The sequence below is a fragment of the Solanum stenotomum genome, chromosome 10, assembly GCF_019186545.1.
Source record: "Solanum stenotomum isolate F172 chromosome 10, ASM1918654v1, whole genome shotgun sequence".
Classification (NCBI taxonomy): domain Eukaryota; kingdom Viridiplantae; phylum Streptophyta; class Magnoliopsida; order Solanales; family Solanaceae; genus Solanum; species Solanum stenotomum.
Window position 1 is genome coordinate 42,788,572 of NC_064291.1, and position 18,703 is coordinate 42,807,274.

At 32.2% G+C, this 18,703-nt stretch overlaps 1 pseudogene; it reads left to right on the forward strand.

Annotated features, from left to right (window-relative positions):
• The first annotated feature begins 210 nt into the window (after window positions 1-210).
• Window positions 211-18,442, forward strand: LOC125843010 (ankyrin repeat-containing protein ITN1-like; annotated as a pseudogene).
• The last annotated feature ends 261 nt before the right edge of the window (window positions 18,443-18,703 follow it).

Genomic DNA, 18,703 nt, shown 5'->3' on the forward strand with positions numbered 1-18,703 from the left:
AGACAAACCTTTCCACTTCTACACATCTTCACATCAATCCTTTCTCTGTTGTTGCTTTCATCTTCCTTCTTCTTAGTCAATTAATTGACTTAGCTCAAAAGAAACGTCCAACAAATTTAAACAACATTTATCTACAATTAATTAAATAATTTCATTTGCAAAGTTGTAGGCAACAAACCCAAAGATTAGAAGATTTTTTTTTTAAAGGAGATGGAAATTGAGAAGAGACTCTACGAAGCTGCAGCCGAAGGAGATGTAATAATTTTAAATTACTTCAACAAGATGCTTTGATTCTTGATAGACTTACCTTAACATACTTTAATGAATCTCCTTTACACATATCATCAATGCGGGGACACATTGCGTTTGTGAATTTCATTTTGATTCTGTAAGTTTTGGGTTGTGGGTCGCCTATGTGGATCAACCCGACCCAATCCGATATGACCCGGCCCAAATTTTCTTTTCTGAAAAGAAGATAAGTATCAATTTGGAAAGGAGTGGGAACAATTACTTTGTAACTATTCCAACGTATACTGTTTTTCCCTTATAAAATAGGGGTTGAATGCTTTTCACAGAATGAGGGTGAAGAACACAAAACAGAAAAATAAAGGAAGAAAAAAGAAGAAATTTCTATCTTCTTCAGTGATATTAACAAAACTAAGTGACATTCAGTTTGTGGAAACATGACTTTGATTCCTTGAGACTCAAAGTTGGACTTGGAGCAAACTTTCACAAGACTTCATTATCATTCTGCTGTTGTTAACAAGTACACATTCTCGTTCCTATTACAAAACTCTTATAATGGTATCAGAGCCTAGTTAATTGCATTATATTCAAATAATATAATTGTTCACGGCTTGAACGCACATGTTTGCTGTTTGAAAGTGTTAGTATCTAATGTAGATCTAATACTCCTTCAATTTTTTGGGAATCAAATTTGTTGTTATAAATTGGTTGTTTGAACGTGAAGAAAATATGGTAAATTTTTTGTTCATAAGAATGAACAGATATTGTGAAGAAGAAGAAGTAATAGAAATAGCCTAATTTCTACGGGATATAAATTAGAATGACTTTGCTAAAAAGAAAGAAGTCACTATAAATAAATAAATAAAAAGGTTATCATTTACCAATCAGAATTCTCCTTTATTATTTTTTTGGCTTGTAGTACTATAGTAGTACAACTCTTCCTTTTTTTTTTTAAGAAAAAAAGAGGAAGAAACATGTAGGGACATTATAAAAAAAAATTGATTATGTTGTACTTGTTATGAGAAAGAAGTAGTACTCTTTTTTTTTCGTTTTGTTGAATGAATCAACATGAAATTTTATTATTATTATTTAATTAATTTTGTTGTACTTGCTCTGAAAAGTAGTAGTACTCTTGTAGTACTCTCTAATAACAAGTACAATAGAATCAAATTATTATTATTTGTTGAATGAGTTAGTATGAAATTTTATTATTATTATTTAATTGATTTTGTTGTACTTGTTCTGAAAAAGTAGTAGTACTCTCTAATTTTTGTTTGTTGAATGAGTCAACATAGGATTTAGTTATTATTTTTTAAATAATTATTATTATTATTTAAAGGGATTAATATAGTTCTAAAAAGGGTTGGTGCTTTATAAATAACCATATGTTCACATATGTGGAAATATATTATGGTTTTGAAAAATAATTAAATTGGTCTTGTAATAATTCTCATAGGATTAATCTCTTTTATATGTATATATAAATCTTTTTTCCTTCTACCAGGAATTTGTGACATGTGTTGTCGCATTAAATGGTCTTTAACCATATTTCTGATTTTTTGTTTCCATTTCAGATATGGCTGAACGGGAACATGCTCAAATTGCTCCAAGTGGGAGTGATATTAATAGAGGAGCAAAAAGAAATGGTAGAAGGATGCGACACAAAAGGATCAAAATAAAAAATGATTCAAATTCAGAGTCAGAAGTCATAAGAAATGACTAAAGGATACTGCAAAATCTGAACAGAGATAAAAGAACATGTAAAAGAGAAGGAAAAAGATTATTTAAAGAGTTCAAAAATATCAAAATGGACTTGTCTGACCAATTACCTGATTTCCTTGAAAATTTTTGGATTAAAATTAATCAAATTTATGACTATTACATCTATGTTGAGGACTACTTTGGATTAGGTATTCTGTATAATTCCTTATAAGATTATTGGCAGAAGGAACTAGCAGATATCTATTGTGATTTTGGTCCTAACGAACCATTATGGAGGTTCACAGTAAATCTTGATGCTAGATGACCAACATGATCACATAGAATCCTAGTCTACTATACCGGTATTTGTTTTGATTTTGCATATTATGTAATGAACACCTTTGATTATGTTTTAATATGAAAATATGTGTTTTATCCTATTCTGGATAGGTGTGTTGTTATTCTTTTATGCATTATCATATGATCTTAATTGTTAGATATGTAAATCCTTGCAATTATGGCGTAAAATATATTAGGATACACATGAAGAAATTAATGTCAAATTTTGATTAAATATTTAATTTGTAGATGATGATTGGATGCTTACGTGTCTTTTCGATTTTACAGTAAATATGAAACCTTTATGAGAATTAATTTGCTTGAATGTGTATGTCACATGCAAAATTGATTTAGAATTCTTACCTGATTATATCTCAAAACAGACATGGCATAAAAAAGTATCATTGCTGACTCAAACAAAGGTGAGAAATTTAACGGTGACAATTATGACATCTGGAGTCATAAAATATGGTATGTACTGGAAGAGCAAAATGCTCTGGAAGGTATAAATCATGTTTTGAACCAACCAGAAGAGGGTAATACTGCACAACACAAAAAGGATCTTGGAGCTTACAAAGTTTGGGAAAAGGCTAACTCCACTGCACGTGGAATAATAGTTAGTTATGTAGTTGATGACCTCATACATGAATGTGAGGAATTCTGTACTGCTCATGCTATGTGGGTACATCTGCTAGGAACATATGAGGGTACGTATGTAACCCGCCTCCGACAGTTGACTATAAAATTTGACACTTACAAAAAACGTCATGATCAAAATATGAAACAACACCTTAGGGTGATGTCAAACATGACAGCTCAACTCAAGAGTGCTAGTCATGTTCTTTCAAATGAGCAACAAGTTCAGGTAGTGATTTGGTCTCTTCGCAATAATTAGGAACATTTGAATGTTAACTTGACCCATAATGATAGCATCAAAACTTTTTATGATGTTGCACGCCATGTTGAACTTGAAGATAAGCGCCTTGGTGCTACTACAACTGCTTCTAATGCCTTAGTGGTAGATTCAAGTGGTACAAAATCTTCAGGCTTCAAGCGCAAGAAAAAGTGGAAAAGAAATGGGAAAGACAAAGAGACTGAAGAAGGACCCTCTAAGAAAAAGAAGAAGCCAAACTCTAAGAAACGAAAAAAAATGGTGTTTCAAGAAGAGAGACAAGAGTAAAATGAAGTGCTACAATTGCCAAATATTGGGGCATTTTGCTCATAAATGTACCAAACCCAACGTAGCATTTCTAAATGCATCTCTAAGTGCTACATATGTTTTTAGTTGTCATGCCTCGAGCCTACACCCTAGAAGTGGCTGACACTCGAGAACTATTGCTGGCCCCAAGCGAACCCTTGGCCTGGCTAACTACTCAGTGGAAGACTTAAAGCATTAATACAAGGATTTAAATGCACTTTACTCAACTGTTTAAAAGATAACTTTGAATGTTTTAATGATAAAACATTCAACTTAGCAAAATAGCAACTCAAGTCTTAATATATAAGAAATAACAATGTAAAGACAATTGAACTACTGACTGTCTATGAAGCTTCTAAAATAAGGAGGGATGTTGGGACAAGACACCGATCATCCTAATAACTAAAATACTAAAGCAAATGATAAAAGGAGCCCTCCAGAAAGAAATGAGGCTCACCAACAGAAGTGCTCAACTAGATCAACGAGGCGCTGGATGTTGATCCTGGTTACCTGTGTCTGCATCATAAGAACTCGCGTACCCATATCGGTGTTCAATACTACTCCCAAAAATATACTTAGCTCATGTGTTTGTAAAAACAAAACTTTTTCTTGATTTGAGATAGTTACTCAAAACATAGCTTAAAAACTCTCTTTGAAATCAGTATTTCCTTTCTTTCTCAAATGTGAAAACATTTTAACTCTTGGGAATACTTAGTTCCCGTATAATATTTGAAGAATTGAACTTTACTCTTACTATTTACTCAACTCAAAGCTTAAGTTTTAAAACAAAGTTAAAATGTTTGTGAAAGACTTTTGGAAAACTTTATGAACTTCTCTTGACTTAACTCTTAACCTCTTGGCTTTACTCTTAACTTTCCTTGAAATGAATTATGGATTCAAGGTTCATGATCTCATGTTTATGGATGATTTTATGATGTTTAGACGTACCTTAGAGTGTTGGAATCAACTAGAAAACATAGGTACGTTGCTAAGGAACTAGTACGGAAAGAAGGGGGAAAATGTGGGAAACCTGGCGTCCCTAGCTCTCTGAGCGACGTGGGGCGCCAGAGGCAAAACTTCAGGGGTTGGGCTGGGGTACTCTGGCTGGAGCGGCACCCCAGAGCCCAAATATCAGAGCCCCTTTTGGGGCGCTTTTGCTGGGGCGGTGCCCTAGGCCCCTACCCAGGTGGGTTCCAACTTTTCTTCTTCATTTTTCATCTCTAAACCCCTATTTCAACTTGGTTCTTTCCCCAAACACTTAGAATCAACTATACCCTCAAAATACATCATATTCTACTCGAAATCACACCTAAAATCATGAATCAAACTCAAGAAACTTCAACGACAAGAACCCACAAGATTTCAAACGAATTTCATCAAGAATTCATAAGATTTACTTTCAAATCAATATAATTCGTTGAATTGAATCATGATTGGCATGTGGGTGAGCTAAACCAATGCTATGTGATCTTACATACCTCATAGGGATCACCCCTTGACGAAATCCACAAGTGATTCTTGAAGAACTTGACGATTCTTGCTCTTTCTCCTCTTTTCTCTTCTCTCAAAACCCTAACACAGTTTTCAAAAGCGTAAACTGAAAAAGTTCAGTTTAGACCCCAATTAAACTCTTATAAACGAAATAAGGTAATTTGGTAAGGAAAAGACCAAACCTTCCAAAATCCGGATTACACTTTCCTTATTTGAATAGCCTAACTTCCAATGGGCATATCTTACTCATACAAACTCGGAATAGCGCAAGCTAGGCGGCATTGGAAATATAATTCCAAGATATTTCCTACGGTATCTTGAAGCACACCTAACTCATCCTGAGCTAGGATTTATTGTTGTTTGAAGTTGACCAAAAACCTAAACTTAACATAACTTAACAAATTTCCAGCTTTTTCATTCTTTCCTAAAATGACTATTTCCAATTCTAACTCTTTCTAGTTCTTTCAATTAGCAAGATGTTACACTAGCACTTCTTTACTAGCTAAATCTTATCCTATGTGGATTGTAGACTCAAGATCTACCGACCACGTCAGTCGAGATAGAGAGGCATTTGTGGAGTTTTGTCAAGTTTCATCTAAATCAAGGTGGATCTACATAGGGAATAATGCTAGGCTTGAAGTCAAAGGTATAGGCACTTGCAAAGTGGACTTGCATGGTGGCCATTCTTTGATGTTGCATGACATCCTATATGCTCCAGAGATTCGACAAAACTTAGTATATGTGTCTGTTCTTTTAGACGTTGGTTTTGATTTGGTTTTTAGTCGTGATGGTGTTAGAATAACTCTAGATAATGTTTTATATGGTTTTGGACTACGTTATGATTGTTTTAAATTATAATCCTTTAACTTATGACTATTATGTTGATCGTTGTGTAATGGTATGTTATTCAAGTAACAATGATATTGATGTTATTACATGGCATGCAAGATTAGTTCACATAGGGCAAGATCAAATGAATAGGTTGGCAAAAGAAGGAAATTTAGGTTCTTTCACTAAAATTGAAATGCCAACTTGTGAAAATTGTCTTGCCGAAAAGATTACGTGTAAACCATTTGGGAAGGCTAAGAGAGTTGAGTTCCCACTTCAATTAATTCATTATGATATTTATGGTCCAATGAATGTAAGGGCAAGGTTTGGTGCTACATACTTCATTACATTTATTGATGATTTTATGCGCTTTGGTTATGTCTATTTGATTTCTCATAAATCGGAAGCACTTGAGTGTTTTAAAAGATATATGAATGAAGTTTAAAATCAATTAAATAAAAGCATAAAAGCTTTAAGAACCGATCGAGGACGTGAATATTTGTCAAAACAATTTGAAGAATTATGTAATGAAAAGGGTATTATTAGACAAATAACTACTCCTTATACACCTCAGCAAAATGGTGTAGCTGAAAGAAGGAATAAAACATTATTAGACATGACAAGATCAATGATGGTGTAGGCAAAATTGTCTATCTCTTTCTGGGGAGTTGCATTTTTTACTGTGGCTTACATATTGAACAAAGTGCCTTCTAAATCATTGTCTTCCACTCCTTATGAACTTTGGAATGGTCATAAAACAAACATGAATAATCTACGACCGTGGGGTTGTACAACATACATTAAAGATCGTTTTGGTGAGTTTGGTAAACTAAGTCCAAAAGGAAAGAAATATATCTTTGTAAGGTACTCTGAACGCTCCAAAGGGTATGTGTTCATCTATGAACTAGAGGATGGAAGTGTTACTGAAATTGTATCACAAGATGTCAGATTTTTGGAAAATGATTTTCCCAAAAAGGATGAAATAGATGAAGTTGAGTCTCTTTACGAAATGTTGAATTCAAAAGATTAGATAATGTTGTCAAACATACTTGATAATTCAATGGATCAAGAAATGATTCCTGGTCCAAGTGGGAGTTATGAATCCCAAAATCCTATAAAGGAATCTAAACTTCAAATATGTAAGAGTACAAGAAAAGGTGTACCTAAATGATCTTATGAGATTGAGGATTATGTTTTCTTGGTATCTCCTACAGAATCGGATGAACTTAATTCTGTAACAGAGGCCTTATTGAGCCTTGAAAGGGATTAATGGTTAAAAATGATGAAAAAAGAATTAGAGTCCATGAAAACCAACAAAGTCTGGGATCTAGTTGACCTTCCTAAGGAACGTAAAGCTATTGGGAATAAATAGATTCTTAAAGTTAAACGTAAATTGGATGGGTCAATAGAAAGACACAAAGCACGATTGGTGGCAAAAGGTTTTACTCAAGAAGTTGGAGCAGACTATGAGGAAACTTTTTCACCAGTTGTGAAGTTTACATCCATACGATTACTTTTAGCTATTGTTGCACATTTAGATATAGAATTACACCAAATGGATGTGAAGACTGCTTTTCTCAATGGAGAATTGAACGAGGAAATCTGCATGGAACAACCAGTAGGTTTCGTTGTTATAGGTCAAGAAAAGAAAGTATGTAAATTGAAAAGATCAATTTATGGACTAAAGCAATCTTCAAGGCAGTGGTATCTGAGATTTCATAAGGAGGTGATGTCATTTGATTTCACCATGATCGATGAAGACCATTGCATCTATGTGAAAAAGTCCAATGGAAATTTTGTAATTCTTTCTCTTTAAGTAGATGATATTTTGTTAGCTGGAAATAATTTGGAGTATGTGAAAACTGTCAAGTCATGGCTTTCAAAATCATTTGATATGAAAGATATGGGTGACGCGGATTCTATATTGGGTGTTAAGATCCAAAGAGATCGTTCCAAGAATTTTTTGAGTTTATCTCATGTAACTTATATAAAGAAAATATTGGAACGTTTTCGAATGAATAGTTGCAAATCCATGGATACTCTGTAGCAAGGGGTGAAACTTTAAGCCTTGAAATGTGTCCAAAGACTGAAAAAACAAAGGAAAACATGTCTTGAGTTCCTTATTCTAGTGTTGTCGGGAGTTTGATGTATACAATGATGCGTACTCACCCAGACATTTGTGATGCCATGAGTATAGTTAGCAGGTATCAATCCAATCCTGGAAGAGATAATTGGAAAGCAGTAAAAAGAATATTCTGATACCTGAAGGGAACTGCAGATCATACATTGTGTTATAATGGATCTGATTTATTCATAAAAGGTTATACAGATGCTGATTGGGCTGGTGACCGGGATGATAGAAAATCAACATCCGGTTATGCTTTCTTACTAAATGGTGGTGCTATTTCATAGAAAAGTAAGAAGAAAACTTGCACAACTCTTTCAACCATGGAATCTGAATTTGTGGCTTGTGCATCTGCAGTACAAGAAGCTATTTGGTTAAAGAGAATCTTTGAGCATTTGAATATTGCAAAGAACTCTAAGGGTCCCATGATTCTATATTGTGATAGTCAAGCGGCTATCGCGTACACGAAGGATCCTAAGTATCACAGCAAGACCAAACACATGGACATCAAGTATAACTTTGTGAGAGACGTAGTGGCAAGTGGAGAAATAACTCTGCAATACATTCCAACACGTGAAATGATAGTTAATCTTTTTACGAAGGCCATATCTAAAGACTTGTTTGAAAAACATGTTAAGGTCTAGGTTTGCTTAGAATTGGATGATATTTTAGTATTGTAAGATAACTTGTTTGTTGTAATATTCTCTTCTATATAATCCTATTGAATTTATGTTCAAATGTAAAATGCATGTGACATTTTGTAAGAAATAAAGTGTGTCAAACAAGTCGCAAGATTGGCTCTCTCACATGAACAATCACCTCTTACATCGAGAAACGTGAAGAGATGAATTTTACCACCATATTATGACTTGTTTTATGGGCAAGAAAAATGAAAATCTAAGAAAATAAATTTAGGTATCACTGAAGAGAGAACTAGGGTTAAGCATTTGTAGGTGTTTAGACCAAGATCTATATGATGTTGGATAATCGGAAGAATGAGACACATACATTGATATAAGGTGAAAGCATTGTAACACGTGTTTCATACCACTGTGTCAAGCGATTAATGGGTCAATGAAAGAATATTATTTGTTTCTTCATTGTGTGAGACCCAGAAAAGTTAAAATGACTTTTCAATAAAATACCCTTTGACCTTTTGTTGTTTCTTGAAGTTTCAATCGATGTTGCTAGTTTAGCGTGTTACTAATAGCCATGAATGATTCAGAAATGCAGTGCATGTCTAGAAATGCAGTTGAATAGGAGCAGATAGATTCGAGTAGAAAGGAAAGACAATTAAATGAATAAAAAACTTATATACACAAGTTGTCTATTGCACAAACCATATTGGTATTGAGTGTAATTGTGTGTATTAAACATGAACTCGAGTTAACCTCTTTAAGAGGCTGAGGGAATGAACAAGTAACTACTGAAGTAGTGAACGATGTCTGAGGTATTGTGAGTAATAATATCCTTAAGATTAATAGTGAATTCTTTCCACATGTGATTGAATTCCTATGTAGGGCTTGTAAAAATCTTGAAGGTAAGCCTTGGTACTCACAAGTCGCACGAACTATTTGTCGTATGAATTGTGTGTTTAGTTGATATCATATTTATTTGGGTCTTGCCCACCATGTGCGAAGTGAGAGATGTAAGTTTTGGGTTGTGGGTTGCCTATGTGGATTGACCCGACCCGATCCAATATGACCCGACTCGGTTTTTCTTTTCTGAAATGAAGATAAGTATCAATTTGAAAAAGAGTGGGAACAGTTACAAACTGTTCTAACGTATACTGTTTTTCCCTTTCAAAATATGGGTTGAACGCTTTTCAGAGAATGAGGGTAAAGAACACAAAACAGAAAAATAAAGGAAAAAAGAAGAAGAAATTTCTATCTTCTTCACTGATATTAACAAAACAAAGTGACATTTAGTTTGTGAAAACATAGCTTTGATTTCTTGAGACTCAAAGTTGGACTTGGAGCAACCTTTCAGAAGACTTCATTATCATTCCGTTGTTGTTAACAGGTACACATTCTCGTTCCTGTGAAAAAACTCTAACAAATTCGAAATTCCCTGCTTGCTACTGAACTGGATTTCCGAAAATCCTATGCCATTCACATGCTTCAATCAAAGGGTACTTAGAAATTGTTAAGGAGTTGTTAGTAGTGAATCCTGAAATGTGTCTGTCTCGTGATCACGAAGGTAGAAGTCCTCTACATCTTGCAATAATCAAAGGCCAAGTTGAGGTTATTAAGGAATTGTTCGAGCGAGTTCTATTGCAGCAGTGCATATGACTGATCGTGTTGAAAATGTTTTGCATTTGTGTGTGAAACATAACAATCAGCTGGAGGCTCTCAATTTGTTGATGGACATGATATCAGATGATAAGATGTTGAATGCGACAGATGGAGAGGGATATATTGTTTTAATTATAATAATAGTAAAGTAGTAAGCTTATTAAGGTTGATGTGTTAGTGTTATTTATATACTATTTCTATTTCTTGCAAGTATAATCCATGGCTCGTCAAGCAATATGATTGAGAGTTGATGTTTTAGATGAACTTTAGTATCATTTGACTTTTCAATCTCAATTAAAAAGTTTGAAGAAATTGATTTCGTGTTGTCACAGTCTTACTTTCATTTTCTTTTTTCAATTCAAAAAAGAGGGAGGAAAATATTTTTACATTTTTATTTTTTCTCTTCGTGTTTTTGTTTGTCATCCACTCTATTTTTCTTTACATTTTAGACATTAACCAAAGTGGTCATTAGGTTGTACAATACCAAAAATAGAACATCTAGAAGCTTGAGTTTGCATTACATTTCAAACAATTCCCCAACTTTGCTTTAAAAATTAAAGGAATAAGGCGCAAGTATTTTAGATTATGTTCGAAATTTCATAGACACACTTAAATTTTTATTTTTCTTAAAAACATATTTATTTTCTTTATCTTTCGTTTTAATTTGATTTCAAATTTAATTCCAAAATATCTTGTATTTAAAATAAATTAATTTCAAACGGATATCAAAATAAGTGGAGAAAATGAAAATAAAAAAAATAAAATGTTAAAATTAAAGGATATTTTTTAATTATTTTTTTAAAAAATACACAATTTTTTCTAATTAAAAGTGAAAAGATAAGAAATTAATGTAAGAAAAAAATTAAAAATTTCAAACTGAGAAAGAAATTAAAAAAAATAGGAGAGAAAACTAACTTGTAAGCACGAAGTTTCTTCAATATGAATTTTAAAGAAAAAAGAAATAATTAATTCATTATTTGGTTTAAGAACAAGAGATCGAGCATCTTCGTGCATTACAAGTGCATTTTATGTGTCACATGTGCATCACAGGTGCATCCTGTGCGTCAAACGTGCATCATGTGCGTCACATATTGAACATTATTTATTGTATTTATCGAAGAAAAAACACTTTTTGAAGCTTCTATGTTTATCTTTCATATTCTATTAAAAATTATGTTGTTTTTTATGTACTTTAGAAGAGTCAATTGAAGATTTTCTTGGCCCATTCTCTAGTTGTTTCCCTGCAACTTCCACTCTCTTTCTCTGAAAGTAGAGAGGAGATTTTTGTTCAAATCGTTTATTGATTCTGACCTCTCTGCCTCTATTTATACCCTTCGGGCATACATTTTATATAGCCAAACATTTCAACTTCCTAGTACACCTCTTCCCATCGACCCCTTTTGTTTTGTTGCTTTCATACCCATAGAACATGATTCCATCATCCAACATCCAAAATGTTTCCAACTGTTCTAATTCTCAAGCTGTTTTAGCCAAGAAGAATGAGGTCATTGGCTTTCGAGGAAACGCGATGCAATAATGGTGGTAGCATTACTCATTGCAACTATGGCAAATCAAGGAGGAATGAACCCTCCAGGAGGTGACTTTCCAGGCAATAAGGAAGCGGATTTTATATGGACCTCCTCCTATATTTCATACGATGCAGGGAAGGCAGTAATGGAGTATACTCATCCCAAATCTTATAAATACTTTATTTATGACAACTCTAAAGCCTTAGTAGCTTCTCTTAGCACAATACTGCTGCTAATAGGTGGATTGCCTTTAAGGAAAAAGATTTTCATGTGGGCTTTGATTAATATCATGTGGTTGACAATTACATCGTTAGCAATCACTAATGGCATATCCATTTAAATCATCACGCCAGAGAATGATATAGAACAACTTAGTCCGATTATTGAAATTGTTGTGGCACTGTGGTGCTTTGTAATCGCATTACTTATGATTGGAAACACATTTCAATTGGCATACAAATGGATAACGAAAAAATTAATGAATGAAATTAAAAAGAATTAAAAAAAATTAACTGTGAAAGAAATTTAAAATAAATTGAGAGAAAACAAACGTGTATGCACGAAATTTCTTCAATATGAATTTTAAAGATAAATAAAATAATTAATCCATTATTTGCTTTAAGAGCAAGAGATCGAGCATCTTCGTGCATTACAAGTGCATTTTGTGTGTTACATGTGCATCACATGTGCATCCGGTGCATCGAACGTGCATCATGTGCATCAAATATTGAACATTATTTGTTGTATTTATCGGAAAAAATACTTTTTGAAGCTTCTATGTTTATCTTTTCTATTCTATTAAAAATTATGTTGTTTTTTATGTACTATACAGAGATAAAAAAAAAATGATCAATAGATTATGAAAGAAATTGAAGTCTCTCAAATTGAATAAATTTTGTAAACTTTTTTATTACATTGTGACAGTAGATGATTTTTTTAACTTTTTTTTTAAAAAAATATTGAGTATGATGATATTTAGATGTGAAAGAATTTATCTTTAGGTTGATCATCTACAAATTTTTTCATAGGTGCTCTCGAAAGTTTTTAAAAACAAGTAAATATGCACTTGTTTTTATCTAAGTTACGAAATTATAAACATTTTTTTAAGAAGTTAATAAAATCTTTACTTATATATTTAAGAAAATATATAAATCTGTGTACATTCTAAAAATTAAATATATTATATTATAAATCATTAGGAAATTAATTACATGGTGTATAACTTCATTGTCTTTTTTTATTTTCTTAATATTTTTTTATACTATTCATACTTAAGCAGTTCCAAATAATGATGATTGATGATAATGTTTTTTTAAATCTACTCACTTCGTTTTCTTCACACAAAATTTAAGTATTAATAATAATAATAATAATAATAATAATAATAATAACGATTCTTCAAACAAAATTCATTTTTTATTTTATTAGATATAATCAATCAGGTATTTTGTTGCTACTACAAAATAAGAATCGTTTGATTAGACTAACAAATGTAATTGAGAATTTGATTTGAATTTTGAAAATAAAGATGTTTGATTATTTGGGTTTGTTAAAAGACTAGAATTGCTTAAATTTGATAAAGATAATTTGAATTTTGAAAATAAGGATAGTTGACTCCAGGAAATTTAGAAGAGTCAATTGAACAGTTTCTTGGCTCCAACCTTGATTGTTTCCCTGCAACTTCCATTCTTTAGAAGAGTCAATTGAACATTTTCTTGGCCCCTTCCTTGGTTGTTTCCATGTAACTTCCACTCTTTAGAAGAGTCAATTGAACATTTTTTGGCCCCTTCCCTGGTTTTTTCCCTGCAACTTCCACTCTCTTTCTCTGAATGTATAGAAGAGATTTTTGTTCAAATTGTTTATTGATTCTGACCTTTCTGCCTCTATTTATACCCTTCTCTGGCATACATTTTCTCTAGACAAACATTTCAACTTCCTAGTACACCTCTTCTCATCGACCCCTTTTGTTTTGTTGCTTTCATACCCATTGAACATGATTCCATCATTCAACATCCAAAATGTAGCCAACTGTTCTAATTCTCAAACTATTTTAGCCAAGAAGCACGAGGTCATTGGCTTTCGAGGAAACGCGATGCAATAATGGTGGTAGCATTACTTATTGCACCTATGGCAAATCAAGGAGGAATGAACCCTCCAGGAGGTGTCTTTCCAGGCAATAAGGAAGAGGATTTTATAGGGACCTCCTTCCATATTTCATACGATGCATGGAAGGCAGCAATGAAGTATACTCATCCCAAATCCTATAAATACTTTATTTATGCAAACTCTGTAGCCTTAGTGGTTTCTCTTAGCACAATACTGCTGCTAATAGGTGGATTGCCTTTAAGGAAAAAGATTTTCACGCGGGGTTTGATGATTATAATGTGGTTGACAATTACATCGTTAACAATCACTTATGGCATATCCATTTACATCATCACGCCAGAGAATGATATAGAACAACTTAGTCCGATTATTGAAATTGTTGTGGTAGTGTGGTGTTTTGTAATCGCATTACTTATGATTGGGAACAAATTTCAATTGGCGTATAAATGAATAACGAAAAAATTAATGAAAGAACTTTAAAAAATTTAAAAATTTAAACTGAGAAAGAAATTTAAAAAAATTGGAGATAAAACAATCGTGTATGCACGAAATTTCTTCAATATGAATTTTAAAGAAAGATAAAATAATTAATCCATTATTTGGTGTAAGAGCAAGCGATCGAGCATCTTCGTGCATTAGAAGTGCATTTTGTGTGTCACATGTGCATCACACGTGCATCATGTGCGTCAAGCGTGCATCATGTGCGTCACATATTGAACATTATTTGTTGTATTTATCGAAAAAAATCATATTTTGAAGCTTCTGTGTATATCTTTCCTATTCTATTAAAACTTATGTTGTTTTTTATGTACTATACAAATATAAAAAAAATTGTGACAATAGATGATTTTTTTAACTTATTTTTTTTATTGAGTATGATGATATTTAGATGTGAAAGAATTTATCTTTAGGTTGAGCATTTACAATTTTTTTCATAGGTGCTCGAAAGTTTTTAAAAACAAGTAAAAATGCACTTCTTTTTATTCAAGTTACGAAATTATTAAGTCTTTTTTAAGAAGTTAATAAATTCTTTACTTATTTATTTAAGAAAATATATAAATTTGTGTACATTCTAAAAAGTAAATATATTATATTTTAAATCATTAGGAAATTAATTACATGTTGTATAACTTAATTATCTTTTTTTATTTTCTTAAAACTTTTTTATACTTATTCATACATATGCAGTTCCAAATAATGATGATTGATGATTATGTTTTTTTAAATCTACTCACTTCGTTTTCTTCACACAAAATTTAAGTATTAAATTTAATAATAATAATAATAATAATAATAATGATGATTATAAAATTCATTTTTTATTTTATTAGATATAATCAATCAGGTATTTTGTGGCTACTACAAAATAAGAATCGTTTGATTATATTAACAGATGTAATTGAGAATTTGATTTGAATTTTGAAAATAAAGATGTTTGATTATTTGGGTTTGTTAAAAGACTATTATTGCTTAAATTTGATAAAGAGAATTTGAATTTTAAAAATAAGGATATTTGACTCCAGGAAATTTAGAAGAGTCAATTGAACATTTTCTTGGCCCATTCCTTGATTGTTTCCCTGCAACTTCCGCTTTTTAGAAGAGTCAATTGAACATTTTCTTGGCCCCTTCCTTGGTTGTTTCCCTGTAACTTCCGCTCTTTAGATGAGTCAATTGAACATTTTCTTGGTCCCTTCCCTGGTTGTTTCCTTGCAACTTCCACTCTCTTTTTTTGAATGTAGAGAAGAGATTTTTGTTCAAATTGTTTATTGATTCTGACCTCTCTACCTCTATTTATACCCTTCTCTGGCATACATTTTTTCTCTAAACAAACATTTCAACTTCTAGTAAACTTCTTCCGATCGACCCCTTTTGTTTTGCTGCTTTCATACCTTTCGAACATGATTCCATCATCGAACATCCAAAATGTAGCCAACTGTTCTAATTCTCAAGCTGTTTTAGCCAAGAAGCACGAGGTCATTGGCTTTCAATGAAATGCGATGTAATAATGGCGGTAGCATCACTCATTGCAACTATGGCATATCAAAGAGGAATGAATCCTCCAAGAGGTGTCTTTCAAGGCAATAAGGAAACGGATTTTATAGGGACCTCCTTCCATATTTCATACGATGAAGGGAAGACAGTAATAGAGTATACTCATCCCAAATCCTATAAATACTTTATTTATGACAACTCTACAGCCTTAGTGGCTTCTCTTAGCACAATACTGCTGCTAATAGGTGGATTGCCTTTAAGGAAAAACATTTTCACGTGGGCTTTGATGATTATCATGTGGTTGACAATTACATCGTTAGCAATCACTTATGGCATATCCATTTACCTCATCATGCCAGAGAATGATATAGAACAACTTAGTCCGATTATTGAAATTGCTGTGACACTGTGGTTCTCTTTAATCGCACTACTTATTATTGGAAACACATTTCAATTGGCGTATAAATGGATAACGAAAAAATTAATGAAAGAAATTTTAAAAAATTTTAAAAAATTAAACTGTGAAAGAAATTAAAAAAAATATGAGAGAAAACAAACGTGTATGCACGAAATTTCTTCAATATGAATTTTAAAGAAATATAATATAATTAATCCATTATTTGGTTTAAGAGCAAGAGATCGAGCATCTTCGTACATTACAAGTGCATTTTGTGTGTCACATGTGCATCCTGTGCATCAAACGTGCATCATGTGCGTCAAATATTGAACATTATTTGTTGTATTTATCGGAAAAATCACCTTTTGAAGCTTCTATGTTTATCTTTCCTATTCTATTAAAATTATGTTGTTTTTTATGTACTATACAGAGATAAAAAAAAATGATCAATAGATTATGAAAGAAATTGAAGTCTCTCAAATTGAATAAATTTTGTAATTTTTATTATTACATTGTGACAATAGATGATTTTTTTTAACTTTTTTTTTTTTTAATATTGAGTATGATGGTATTTAGATGTGAAAGAATTTATCTTTAGGTTGAGCATTTACAAATTTTTTCATAGGTGCCCTCGAAAGTTTTTTAAAACAAGTAAAAATGCACTTCTTTTTATCTAAGTTACGAAATTATAAACATTTTTTTAAGAGGTTTATAAATTGTTTACTTATATATTTAAGAAAATATATAAATCTGTGTACATTCTAAAAATTAAATATATTATATTATAAATCATTAGGAAAATAATTACATGTTGTATAACTTCATTATCTTTTTTTATTTTCTTAATACTTTTTTATATTTATTCATACATATGCAGTTCCAAATAATGATGATTGATGATTATGTTTTTTTAAATCTACTCACTTCGTTTTCTTCACACAAAATTTAAGTATTAAATTTAATAATAATAATAATAATGATGATTATAAAATTCATTTTTTATTTTATTAGATATAATCAATCAGGTATTTTGTGGCTACTACAAAATAAGAATCGTTTGATTATATTAACAGATGTAATTGAGAATTTGATTTGAATTTTGAAAATAAAGATGTTTGATTATTTGGGTTTGTTAAAAGACTAGAATTGCTTAAATTTGATAAAGAGAATTTGAATTTTGAATTTTGAATATTTGACTATAGAAAATTTAGAAGAGTCAATTGAACATTTTCTTGGCCCATTCCTTGATTGTTTCCTTGCAACTTTCGCTCTTTAGAAGAGTCAATTGAATATTTTCTTGGCCCCTTCCTTGGTTGTTTCCCTGTAACTTCCGCTCTTTAGATGAGTCAATTGAACATTTTCTTGGTCCCTTCCCTGATTGTTTCCCCGCAACTTCCACTCTCTTTCTCTGAATGTAAAGAAGAGATTTTTGTTCAAATTGTTTATTGATTCTGACCTCTCTGCCTCTATTTATACCCTTCTCTGGCATACATTTTTTCTCTAGACAAACATTTCAACTTCTAGTAAACTTCTTCCCATCGACCCCTTTTGTTTTGCTGCTTTCATACCTTTCGAACATGATTCCATCATCGAACATCCAAAATGTAGCCAACTGTTCTAATTCTCAAGCTGTTTTAGCCAAGAAGCACGAGGTCATTGGCTTTCGAGGAAACGCGATGTAATAATGGCGGTAGAATCACTCATTGCAACTATGGCACATCAAAGAGGAATGAACCCTCCAAGAGGTGTCTTTCAAGGCAATAAGGAAGCGGATTTTATAGGGACCTCCTTCCATATTTCATACGATGCAGGGAAGACAGTAATGGAGTATACTCATCCCTGTGACGACCCTAAAAATGAACTAGTGAAACTAGAGCCTCACATGTGAGTTTGGAGTTGAGAACTTGATGAAATGATGAGAAATGACCATGACGTTCGGAAACTAGTCATTTGAACTAGTGAGTTGTAAGGGTCAACTTTAAATGGTCATATCTTTTAGCTCAAAATGAATTAGGTGGACCTTTACCTATCCAATTAAAGGTCTTTGAGTCCTCTTTCCAACGCCACCGAGTTTGCCCAATTCCGACCTTGGAGTAAAAAGTTATGCCAGAAATATTGAAGCACTGTCAGGCTGAAAAAAAAGGGCGAACTAAGACGGGAAGGGGTAGAATTTTTAAGTTAAGACTTTCTGGGTCCTTAGTCCTTTTCCAAAATTGACCCTATGTTATTTTATTCTTTTCCTAGCAACTATAAGACCTTTTTATGACTTAATTCCTTTCATTTAAGCCACTCCTCTTAGAATTAAAAAGAAACCCATCTCCTTTCATATACTTCTCTCTAACTCAAGGAAGAAGAGGAGTTGGAGCTAGGATTGACGATTTTTGAGTGCTTCTTCTCCAATTTTCGTGGGTTTTCAACTTAGAGGTATGGGGATCCTTATCCTTGATTATTCTTTCT